At 38.9% G+C, this 12,574-nt stretch overlaps 4 non-coding genes across 4 annotated transcripts; all 4 read left to right on the top strand.

Moving 5' to 3' along the window:
• The first annotated feature begins 273 nt into the window (after positions 1-273).
• Positions 274-346, top strand: TRNAK-CUU (transfer RNA lysine (anticodon CUU)). Its single transcript has one exon. It is a non-coding gene; the product is annotated as a tRNA-Lys (tRNA).
• A 7,647-nt stretch (positions 347-7,993) lies between these two features.
• TRNAK-CUU (transfer RNA lysine (anticodon CUU)) lies at positions 7,994-8,066 on the top strand. Its single transcript has one exon. It is a non-coding gene; the product is annotated as a tRNA-Lys (tRNA).
• Positions 8,067-9,969: 1,903 nt separating this feature from the next.
• TRNAK-CUU (transfer RNA lysine (anticodon CUU)) lies at positions 9,970-10,042 on the top strand. The gene has a single exon. It is a non-coding gene; the product is annotated as a tRNA-Lys (tRNA).
• Positions 10,043-11,131: 1,089 nt separating this feature from the next.
• On the top strand, positions 11,132-11,204 carry TRNAK-CUU (transfer RNA lysine (anticodon CUU)). The gene has a single exon. It is a non-coding gene; the product is annotated as a tRNA-Lys (tRNA).
• Positions 11,205-12,574: the final 1,370 nt, after the last annotated feature.

Below are 12,574 nucleotides of genomic sequence, written 5' to 3'. Positions count from 1 at the left end.
TATTCACTGTAAAAGAAAAAGTATGCATCATCTTACTATAAAATAAATTGGAGAAAACACAAATAAGACTTTTTTCCACACAGGTTTAATCGGCTATTTCCTGATATTCTTCAAAGCGTTCTGATATTGACTGGTAATTGTGTTTGATACTTTCTTAGACTATTTCTGCCTCTGGCTGATGTGTATTTTCTTTCCAAACTCCACCAGAGTACATCCTATCTGTGGAAAACGGCAGTGCAGGGATAGGGAAGAAAACTATAAGCATCCAAAGAAGCCCGGCTAGCTCAGTCGGTAGAGCATGAGACTCTTAATCTCAGGGTCGTGGGTTCGAGCCCCACGTTGGGCGAAAACAACTAAAATTTTAGTGCTTTTTGACCAAAAAAATAGAAATTGAAAGTCTCTTTACAATATTTGCAATATTTTCATTGTTAACATGCAATATATGAATGCATGTCTGGATGATGTGTAATGGGGCAATACCACACCTTAATGTATTCACTGTAAAAGAAAAAGTATGTATCATCTTACTATAAAATAAAGTGGAGAAAACACAAATAGGACTTTTTTCCACACAGGTTTAATCGGCTATTTCCTGATATTCTTCAATGCGTTCTGATATTGACTGGTAATTGTGTTTGATACTTTCTTAGACTATTTCTGCCTCTGGCTGATGTGTATTTTCTTTCCAAACTCCACCAGAGCCTATGATTACACAGCATCCTATCTGTGGAAAACGGCAGTGCAGGGATAGGGAAGAAAACTATAGGCATCCAAAGGAGCCCGGCTAGCTCAGTCGGTAGAGCATGATACTCTTAATCTCAGGGTCGTGGGTTCGAGCCCACGTTGGGCGAACACAACTAAAATTGTAATGCTTTTTGACCAAAAAAATACATCCTATCTGTGGAAAACGGCAGTGCAGGGATAGGGAAGAAAACTATAGGCATCCAAAGAAGCCCGGCTAGCTCAGTCGGTAGAGCATGAGACTCTTAATCTCAGGGTCGTGGGTTTGAGCCCCACGTTGGGCAAAAACAACTAAAATTGTAGTGCTTTTTGACCAAAAAAATAGAAATTGAAAGTCTCTTTGCAATATTTTCATTGTTAACATGCAATATATGAATGCATGTCTGGATGATGTGTAATGGGGCAATACCATACCTTAATGTATTCACTGTAAAAGAAAAAGTATGCATCATCTTACTATAAAATAAAGTGGAGAAAACACAAATAAGACTTTTTTCCACACAGGTTTAATCGGCTATTTCCTGATATTCTTCAATGCGTTCTGATATTGACTGGTAATTGTGTTTGATACTTTCTTAGACTATTTCTGCCTCTGGCTGATGTGTATTTTCTTTCCAAACTCCACCAGAGTACATCCTATCTGTGGAAAACGGCAGTGCAGGGATAGGGAAGAAAACTATAAGCATCCAAAGAAGACCGGCTAGCTCAGTCGGTAGAGCATGAGACTCTTAATCTCAGGGTCGTGGGTTCGAGCCCCACGTTGGGCGAAAGCAGCTAAAATTTTAGTGCTTTTTGACCAAAAAAATAGAAATTGAAAGTCTCTTTACAATATTTGCAATATTTTCATTGTTAACATGCAATATATGAATGCATGTCTGGATGATGTGTAATGGGGCAATACCACACCTTAATGTATTCACTGTAAAAGAAAAAGTATGTATCATCTTACTATAAAATAAAGTGGAGAAAACACAAATAGGACTTTTTTCCACACAGGTTTAATCGGCTATTTCCTGATATTCTTCAATGCGTTCTGATATTGACTGGTAATTGTGTTTGATACTTTCTTAGACTATTTCTGCCTCTGGCTGATGTGTATTTTCTTTCCAAACTCCACCAGAGCCTATGATTACACAGCATCCTATCTGTGGAAAAAGGCAGTGCAGGGATAGGGAAGAAAACTATAGGTATCCAAAGGAGCCCAGCTAGCTCAGTCGGTAGAGCATGATACTCTTAATCTCAGGGTCGTGGGTTCGAGCCCCACGTTGGGTGAAAACAACTAAAATTATAGTGCTTTTTGACCAAAAAAATACATCCTATCTGTGGAAAACGGCAGTGCAGGGATAGGGAAGAAAACTATCGGCATCCAAAGGAGCCTGGCTGGCTCAGTCGGTAGAGCATGAGACTCTTAATCTCAGGGTCTTGGGTTTGAGCCCCACGCTGGGCGAAAACAACTAAAATTTTAGTGCTTTTTGACCAAAAAAATAGAAATTGAAAGTCTCTTTACAATATTTGCAATATTTTGATTGTTAACATGCAATATATGAATGCATGTCTGGATGATGTGTAATGGGGCAATACCACACCTTAATGTATTCACTGTAAAAGAAAAAGTATGTATCATCTTACTATAAAATAAAGTGGAGAAAACACAAATAAGACTTTTTTTCACACAGGTTTAATCGGCTATTTCCTGATATTCTTCAATGCGTTCTGATATTGACTGGTAATTGTGTTTGATACTTTCTTAGACTATTTCTGCCTCTGGCTGATGTGTATTTTCTTTCCAAACTCCACCAGAGCCTATGATTACACAGCATCCTATCTGTGGAAAACGGCAGTGCAGGGATAGGGAAGAAAACTATAGGCATCCAAAGGAGCCCGGCTAGCTCAGTCGGTAGAGCATGATACTCTTAATCTCAGGGTCGTGGGTTCGAGCCCACGTTGGGCGAACACAACTAAAATTGTAATGCTTTTTGACCAAAAAAATACAGCCTATCTGTGGAAAACGGCAGTGCAGGGATAGGGAAGAAAACTATAGGCATCCAAAGGAGCCTGGCTAGCTCAGTCGGTAGAGCATGAGACTCTTAATCTCAGGGTCGTGGGTTCGAGCCCCACGTTGGGTGAAAGCAACTAAAATTTTAGTGCTTTTTGACCAAAAAAATAGAAATTGAAAGTCTCTTTAGAATATTTGCAATATTTTCATTGTTAACATGCAATATATGAATGCATGTCTGGATGATGTGTAATGGGGCAATACCACACCTTAATGTATTCACTGTAAAAGAAAAAGTATGTATCATCTTACTATAAAATAAAGTGGAGAAAACACAAATAAGACTTTTTTCCACACAGGTTTAATCGGCTATTTCCTGATATTCTTCAATGCGTTCTGATATTGACTGGTAATTGTGTTTGATACTTTCTTAGACTATTTCTGCCTCTGGCTGATGTGTATTTTCTTTCCAAACTCCACCAGAGCCTATGATTACACAGCATCCTATCTGTGGAAAGCGGCAGTGCAGGGATAGGGAAGAAAACTATAGGCATTCAAAGGAGCCCGGCTATCTCAGTCGGTAGAGCATGAGACTCTTAATCTCAGGGTCGTGGGTGCGAGCCCCACGTTGGGCGAAACAACTAAAATTTTAATGCTTTTTGACCAAAAAAATAGAAATTAAAAGTCTCTTTACAATATTTGCAATATTTTCATTGTTAACATGAAATATATGAATGCATGTCTGGATGATGTGTAATGGGGCAATACCACACCTTAATGTATTCACTGTAAAAGAAAAAGTATGTATCATCTTACTATAAAATAAAGTGGAGAAAACACAAATAGGACTTTTTTCCACACAGGTTTAATCGGCTATTTCCTGATATTCTTCAATGCGTTCTGATATTGACTGGTAATTGTGTTTGATACTTTCTTAGACTATTTCTGCCTCTGGCTGATGTGTATTTTCTTTCCAAACTCCACCAGAGCCTATGATTACACAGCATCCTATCTGTGGAAAGCGGCAGTGCAGGGATAGGGAAGAAAACTATAGGCATCCAAAGGAGCCCGGCTAGCTCAGTCGGTAGAGCATGAGACTCTTAATCTCAGGGTCGTGGGTGCGAGCCCCACGTTGGGCGAAACAACTAAAATTTTAATGCTTTTTGACCAAAAAAATAGAAATTAAAAGTCTCTTTACAATATTTGCAATATTTTCATTGTTAACATGAAATATATGAATGCATGTCTGGATGATGTGTAATGGGGCAATACCACACCTTAATGTATTCACTGTAAAAGAAAAAGTATGTATCATCTTACTATAAAATAAAGTGGAGAAAACACAAATAGGACTTTTTTCCACACAGGTTTAATCGGCTATTTCCTGATATTCTTCAATGCGTTCTGATATTGACTGGTAATTGTGTTTGATACTTTCTTAGACTATTTCTGCCTCTGGCTGATGTGTATTTTCTTTCCAAACTCCACCAGAGCCTATGATTACACAGCATCCTATCTGTGGAAAACGGCAGTGCAGGGATAGGGAAGAAAACTATAGGCATCCAAAGGAGCCCGGCTAGCTCAGTCGGTAGAGCATGAGACTCTTAATCTCAGGGTCGTGGGTTTGAGCCCCACGTTGGGCGAAAACAACTAAAATTGTAGTGCTTTTTGACCAAAAAAATAGAAATTGAAAGTCTCTTTGCAATATTTTCATTGTTAACATGCAATATATGAATGCATGTCTGGATGATGTGTAATGGGGCAATACCATACCTTAATGTATTCACTGTAAAAGAAAAAGTATGCATCATCTTACTATAAAATAAAGTGGAGAAAACACAAATAAGACTTTTTTCACACAGGTTTAATCGGCTATTTCCTGATATTCTTCAATGCGTTCTGATATTGACTGGTAATTGTGTTTGATACTTTCTTAGACTATTTCTGCCTCTGGCTGATGTGTATTTTCTTTCCAAACTCCACCAGAGCCTATGATTACACAGCATCCTATCTGTGGAAAACGGCAGTGCAGGGATAGGGAAGAAAACTATAGGCATCCAAAGGAGCCCGGCTAGCTCAGTCGGTAGAGCATGATACTCTTAATCTCAGGGTCGTGGGTTCGAGCCCACGTTGGGCGAACACAACTAAAATTGTAATGCTTTTTGACCAAAAAAATACATCCTATCTGTGGAAAACGGCAGTGCAGGGATAGGGAAGAAAACTATAGGCATCCAAAGGAGCCTGGCTAGCTCAGTCGGTAGAGCATGAGACTCTTAATCTCAGGGTCGTGGGTTTGAGCCCCACGTTGGGTGAAAACAACTAAAATTATAGTGCTTTTTGACCAAAAATATACATCCTATCTGTGGAAAACGGCAGTGCAGGGATAGGGAAGAAAACTATAGGCATCCAAAGGAGCCTGGCTAGCTCAGTCGGTAGAGCATGAGACTCTTAATCTCAAGGTCGTGGGTTTGAGCCCCACGCTGGGCGAAAACAACTAAAATTTTAGTGCTTTTTGACCAAAAAAATAGAAATTGAAAGTCTCTTTACAATATTTGCAATATTTTGATTGTTAACATGCAATATATGAATGCATGTCTGGATGATGTGTAATGGGGCAATACCACACCTTAATGTATTCACTGTAAAAGAAAAAGTATGTATCATCTTACTATAAAATAAAGTGGAGAAAACACAAATAAGACTTTTTTCCACACAGGTTTAATCGGCTATTTCCTGATATTCTTCAATGCGTTCTGATATTGACTGGTAATTGTGTTTGATACTTTCTTAGACTATTTCTGCCTCTGGCTGATGTGTATTTTCTTTCCAAACTCCACCAGAGCCTATGATTACACAGCATCCTATCTGTGGAAAGCGGCAGTGCAGGGATAGGGAAGAAAACTATAGGCATCCAAAGGAGCCCGGCTAGCTCAGTCGGTAGAGCATGAGACTCTTAATCTCAGGGTCGTGGGTTTGAGCCCCACGTTGGGCGATAACAACTAAAATTGTAGTGCTTTTTGACCAAAAAAATAGAAATTGAAAGTCTCTTTGCAATATTTTCATTGTTAACATGCAATATATGAATGCATGTCTGGATGATGTGTAATGGGGCAATACCATACCTTAATGTATTCACTGTAAAAGAAAAAGTATGCATCATCTTACTATAAAATAAAGTGGAGAAAACACAAATAAGACTTTTTTTCACACAGGTTTAATCGGCTATTTCCTGATATTCTTCAATGCGTTCTGATATTGACTGGTAATTGTGTTTGATACTTTCTTAGACTATTTCTGCCTCTGGCTGATGTGTATTTTCTTTCCAAACTCCACCAGAGCCTATGATTACACAGCATCCTATCTGTGGAAAACGGCAGTGCAGGGATAGGGAAGAAAACTATAGGCATCCAAAGGAGCCCGGCTAGCTCAGTCGGCAGAGCATGATACTCTTAATCTCAGGGTCGTGGGTTCGAGCCCATGTTGGGCGAACACAACTAAAATTGTAATGCTTTTTGACCAAAAAAATACATCCTATCTGTGGAAAACGGCAATGCAGGGATAGGGAAGAAAACTATAGGCATCCAAAGGAGCCTGGCTAGCTCAGTCGGTAGAGCATGAGACTCTTAATCTCAGGGTCGTGGGTTCGAGTCCCACGTTGGGCGAAAACAACTGAAATTTTAGTGCTTTTTGACCAAAAAAATAGAAATTGAAAGTCTCTTTACAATATTTGCAATATTTTCATTGTTAACATGCAATATATGAATGCATGTCTGGATGATGTGTAATGGGGCAATACCACACCTTAATGTATTCACTGTAAAAGAAAAAGTATGTATCATCTTACTATAAAATAAAGTGGAGAAAACACAAATAGGACTTTTTTCCACACAGGTTTAATCGGCTATTTCCTGATATTCTTCAATGCGTTCTGATATTGACTGGTAATTGTGTTTGATACTTTCTTAGACTATTTCTGCCTCTGGCTGATGTGTATTTTCTTTCCAAACTCCACCAGAGCCTATGATTACACAGCATCCTATCTGTGGAAAACGGCAGTGCAGGGATAGGGAAGAAAACTATAGGCATCCAAAGGAGCCCGGCTAGCTCAGTCGGTAGAGCATGATACTCTTAATCTCAGGGTCGTGGGTTCGAGCCCACGTTGGGTGAACACAACTAAAATTGTAATGCTTTTTGACCAAAAAAATACATCCTATCTGTGGAAAACGGCAGTGCAGGGATAGGGAAGAAAACTATAGACATCCAAAGGAGCCTGGCTAGCTCAGTCGGTAGAGCATGATACTCTTAATCTCAGGGTCGTGGGTTTGAGCCCCACGTTGGGCGAAAACAACTAAAATTTTAGTGCTTTTTGACCAAAAAAATAGAAATTGAAAGTCTCTTTACAATATTTGCAATATTTTGATTGTTAACATGCAATATATGAATGCATGTCTGGATGATGTGTAATGGGGCAATACCACACCTTAATGTATTCACTGTAAAAGAAAAAGTATGTATCATCTTACTATAAAATAAAGTGGAGAAAACACAAATAAGACTTTTTTCCACACAGGTTTAATCGGCTATTTCCTGATATTCTTCAATGCGTTCTGATATTGACTGGTAATTGTGTTTGATACTTTCTTAGACTATTTCTGCCTCTGGCTGATGTGTATTTTCTTTCCAAACTCCACCAGAGCCTATGATTACACAGCATCCTATCTGTGGAAAACGGCAGTGCAGGGATAGGGAAGAAAACTATAAGCATCCAAAGGAGCCCGGCTAGCTCAGTCGGTAGAGCATGAGACTCTTAATCTCAGGGTCGTGGGTTTGAGCCCCACGTTGGGCGAAAACAACTAAAATTGTAGTGCTTTTTGACCAAAAAAATAGAAATTGAAAGTCTCTTTGCAATATTTTCATTGTTAACATGCAATATATGAATGCATGTCTGGATGATGTGTAATGGGGCAATACCATACCTTAATGTATTCACTGTAAAAGAAAAAGTATGCATCATCTTACTATAAAATAAATTGGAGAAAACACAAATAAGACTTTTTTCCACACAGGTTTAATCGGCTATTTCCTGATATTCTTCAAAGCGTTCTGATATTGACTGGTAATTGTGTTTGATACTTTCTTAGACTATTTCTGCCTCTGGCTGATGTGTATTTTCTTTCCAAACTCCACCAGAGTACATCCTATCTGTGGAAAACGGCAGTGCAGGGATAGGGAAGAAAACTATAAGCATCCAAAGAAGCCCGGCTAGCTCAGTCGGTAGAGCATGAGACTCTTAATCTCAGGGTCGTGGGTTCGAGCCCCACGTTGGGCGAAAACAACTAAAATTTTAGTGCTTTTTGACCAAAAAAATAGAAATTGAAAGTCTCTTTACAATATTTGCAATATTTTCATTGTTAACATGCAATATATGAATGCATGTCTGGATGATGTGTAATGGGGCAATACCACACCTTAATGTATTCACTGTAAAAGAAAAAGTATGTATCATCTTACTATAAAATAAAGTGGAGAAAACACAAATAAGACTTTTTTCCACACAGGTTTAATCGGCTATTTCCTGATATTCTTCAATGCGTTCTGATATTGACTGGTAATTGTGTTTGATACTTTCTTAGACTATTTCTGCCTCTGGCTGATGTGTATTTTCTTTCCAAACTCCACCAGAGCCTATGATTACACAGCATCCTATCTGTGGAAAACGGCAGTGCAGGGATAGGGAAGAAAACTATAAGCATCCAAAGGAGCCCGGCTAGCTCAGTCGGTAGAGCATGAGACTCTTAATCTCAGGGTCGTGGGTTTGAGCCCCACGTTGGGCGAAAACAACTAAAATTGTAGTGCTTTTTGACCAAAAAAATAGAAATTGAAAGTCTCTTTGCAATATTTTCATTGTTAACATGCAATATATGAATGCATGTCTGGATGATGTGTAATGGGGCAATACCATACCTTAATGTATTCACTGTAAAAGAAAAAGTATGCATCATCTTACTATAAAATAAATTGGAGAAAACACAAATAAGACTTTTTTCCACACAGGTTTAATCGGCTATTTCCTGATATTCTTCAAAGCGTTCTGATATTGACTGGTAATTGTGTTTGATACTTTCTTAGACTATTTCTGCCTCTGGCTGATGTGTATTTTCTTTCCAAACTCCACCAGAGTACATCCTATCTGTGGAAAACGGCAGTGCAGGGATAGGGAAGAAAACTATAAGCATCCAAAGAAGCCCGGTTAGCTCAGTCGGTAGAGCATGAGACTCTTAATCTCAGGGTCGTGGGTTCGAGCCCCACGTTGGGCGAAAACAACTAAAATTTTAGTGCTTTTTGACCAAAAAAATAGAAATTGAAAGTCTCTTTACAATATTTGCAATATTTTCATTGTTAACATGCAATATATGAATGCATGTCTGGATGATGTGTAATGGGGCAATACCACACCTTAATGTATTCACTGTAAAAGAAAAAGTATGTATCATCTTACTATAAAATAAAGTGGAGAAAACACAAATAGGACTTTTTTCCACACAGGTTTAATCGGCTATTTCCTGATATTCTTCAATGCGTTCTGATATTGACTGGTAATTGTGTTTGATACTTTCTTAGACTATTTCTGCCTCTGGCTGATGTGTATTTTCTTTCCAAACTCCACCAGAGCCTATGATTACACAGCATCCTATCTGTGGAAAACGGCAGTGCAGGGATAGGGAAGAAAACTATAAGCATCCAAAGGAGCCCGGCTAGCTCAGTCGGTAGAGCATGAGACTCTTAATCTCAGGGTCGTGGGTTTGAGCCCCACGTTGGGCGAAAACAACTAAAATTGTAGTGCTTTTTGACCAAAAAAATAGAAATTGAAAGTCTCTTTGCAATATTTTCATTGTTAACATGCAATATATGAATGCATGTCTGGATGATGTGTAATGGGGCAATACCATACCTTAATGTATTCACTGTAAAAGAAAAAGTATGCATCATCTTACTATAAAATAAATTGGAGAAAACACAAATAAGACTTTTTTCCACACAGGTTTAATCGGCTATTTCCTGATATTCTTCAAAGCGTTCTGATATTGACTGGTAATTGTGTTTGATACTTTCTTAGACTATTTCTGCCTCTGGCTGATGTGTATTTTCTTTCCAAACTCCACCAGAGTACATCCTATCTGTGGAAAACGGCAGTGCAGGGATAGGGAAGAAAACTATAAGCATCCAAAGAAGCCCGGCTAGCTCAGTCGGTAGAGCATGAGACTCTTAATCTCAGGGTCGTGGGTTCGAGCCCCACGTTGGGCGAAAACAACTAAAATTTTAGTGCTTTTTGACCAAAAAAATAGAAATTGAAAGTCTCTTTACAATATTTGCAATATTTTCATTGTTAACATGCAATATATGAATGCATGTCTGGATGATGTGTAATGGGGCAATACCACACCTTAATGTATTCACTGTAAAAGAAAAAGTATGTATCATCTTACTATAAAATAAAGTGGAGAAAACACAAATAGGACTTTTTTCCACACAGGTTTAATCGGCTATTTCCTGATATTCTTCAATGCGTTCTGATATTGACTGGTAATTGTGTTTGATACTTTCTTAGACTATTTCTGCCTCTGGCTGATGTGTATTTTCTTTCCAAACTCCACCAGAGCCTATGATTACACAGCATCCTATCTGTGGAAAACGGCAGTGCAGGGATAGGGAAGAAAACTATAGGCATCCAAAGGAGCCCGGCTAGCTCAGTCGGTAGAGCATGATACTCTTAATCTCAGGGTCGTGGGTTCGAGCCCACGTTGGGCGAACACAACTAAAATTGTAATGCTTTTTGACCAAAAAAATAGATCCTATCTGTGGAAAACGGCAGTGCAGGGATAGGGAAGAAAACTATAGGCATCCAAAGAAGCCCGGCTAGCTCAGTCGGTAGAGCATGAGACTCTTAATCTCAGGGTCGTGGGTTTGAGCCCCACGTTGGGCGAAAACAACTAAAATTGTAGTGCTTTTTGACCAAAAAAATAGAAATTGAAAGTCTCTTTGCAATATTTTCATTGTTAACATGCAATATATGAATGCATGTCTGGATGATGTGTAATGGGGCAATACCATACCTTAATGTATTCACTGTAAAAGAAAAAGTATGCATCATCTTACTATAAAATAAAGTGGAGAAAACACAAATAAGACTTTTTTCCACACAGGTTTAATCGGCTATTTCCTGATATTCTTCAATGCGTTCTGATATTGACTGGTAATTGTGTTTGATACTTTCTTAGACTATTTCTGCCTCTGGCTGATGTGTATTTTCTTTCCAAACTCCACCAGAGTACATCCTATCTGTGGAAAACGGCAGTGCAGGGATAGGGAAGAAAACTATAAGCATCCAAAGAAGCCCGGCTAGCTCAGTCGGTAGAGCATGAGACTCTTAATCTCAGGGTCGTGGGTTCGAGCCCCACGTTGGGCGAAAGCAGCTAAAATTTTAGTGCTTTTTGACCAAAAAAATAGAAATTGAAAGTCTCTTTACAATATTTGCAATATTTTCATTGTTAACATGCAATATATGAATGCATGTCTGGATGATGTGTAATGGGGCAATACCACACCTTAATGTATTCACTGTAAAAGAAAAAGTATGTATCATCTTACTATAAAATAAAGTGGAGAAAACACAAATAGGACTTTTTTCCACACAGGTTTAATCGGCTATTTCCTGATATTCTTCAATGCGTTCTGATATTGACTGGTAATTGTGTTTGATACTTTCTTAGACTATTTCTGCCTCTGGCTGATGTGTATTTTCTTTCCAAACTCCACCAGAGCCTATGATTACACAGCATCCTATCTGTGGAAAAAGGCAGTGCAGGGATAGGGAAGAAAACTAGAGGTATCCAAAGGAGCCCAGCTAGCTCAGTCGGTAGAGCATGATACTCTTAATCTCAGGGTCGTGGGTTCGAGCCCCACGTTGGGTGAAAACAACTAAAATTATAGTGCTTTTTGACCAAAAAAATACATCCTATCTGTGGAAAACGGCAGTGCAGGGATAGGGAAGAAAACTATCGGCATCCAAAGGAGCCTGGCTGGCTCAGTCGGTAGAGCATGAGACTCTTAATCTCAGGGTCTTGGGTTTGAGCCCCACGCTGGGCGAAAACAACTAAAAGTTTAGTGCTTTTTGACCAAAAAAATAGAAATTGAAAGTCTCTTTACAATATTTGCAATATTTTGATTGTTAACATGCAATATATGAATGCATGTCTGGATGATGTGTAATGGGGCAATACCATACCTTAATGTATTCACTGTAAAAGAAAAAGTATGTATCATCTTACTATAAAATAAAGTGGAGAAAACACAAATAGGACTTTTTTCCACACAGGTTTAATCGGCTATTTCCTGATATTCTTTAATGCGTTCTGATATTGACTGGTAATTGTGTTTGATACTTTCTTAGACTATTTCTGCCTCTGGCTGATGTGTATTTTCTTTCCAAACTCCACCAGAGCCTATGATTACACAGCATCCTATCTGTGGAAAACGGCAGTGCAGGGATAGGGAAGAAAACTATAGGCATCCAAAGGAGCCCGGCTAGCTCAGTCGGTAGAGCATGATACTCTTAATCTCAGGGTCGTGGGTTCGAGCCCACGCTGGGCGAACACAACTAAAATTGTAATGCTTTTTGACCAAAAAAATACATCCTATCTGTGGAAAACGGCAGTGCAGGGATAGGGAAGAAAACTATAGGCATCCAAAGGAGCCTGGCTAGCTCAGTCGGTAGAGCATGAGACTCTTAATCTCAGGGTCGTGGGTTTGAGCCCCACGTTGGGCGAAAACAACTAA

Source organism: Ambystoma mexicanum, chromosome 4q (genome assembly GCF_040938575.1).
Source record: "Ambystoma mexicanum isolate Mex_15411 chromosome 4q, UKY_AmexF1_1, whole genome shotgun sequence".
Lineage (NCBI taxonomy): Eukaryota > Metazoa > Chordata > Amphibia > Caudata > Ambystomatidae > Ambystoma > Ambystoma mexicanum.
Note: the sequence above shows the minus strand (reverse complement) of the source record. Positions and strands in the feature narration are given on the sequence as shown.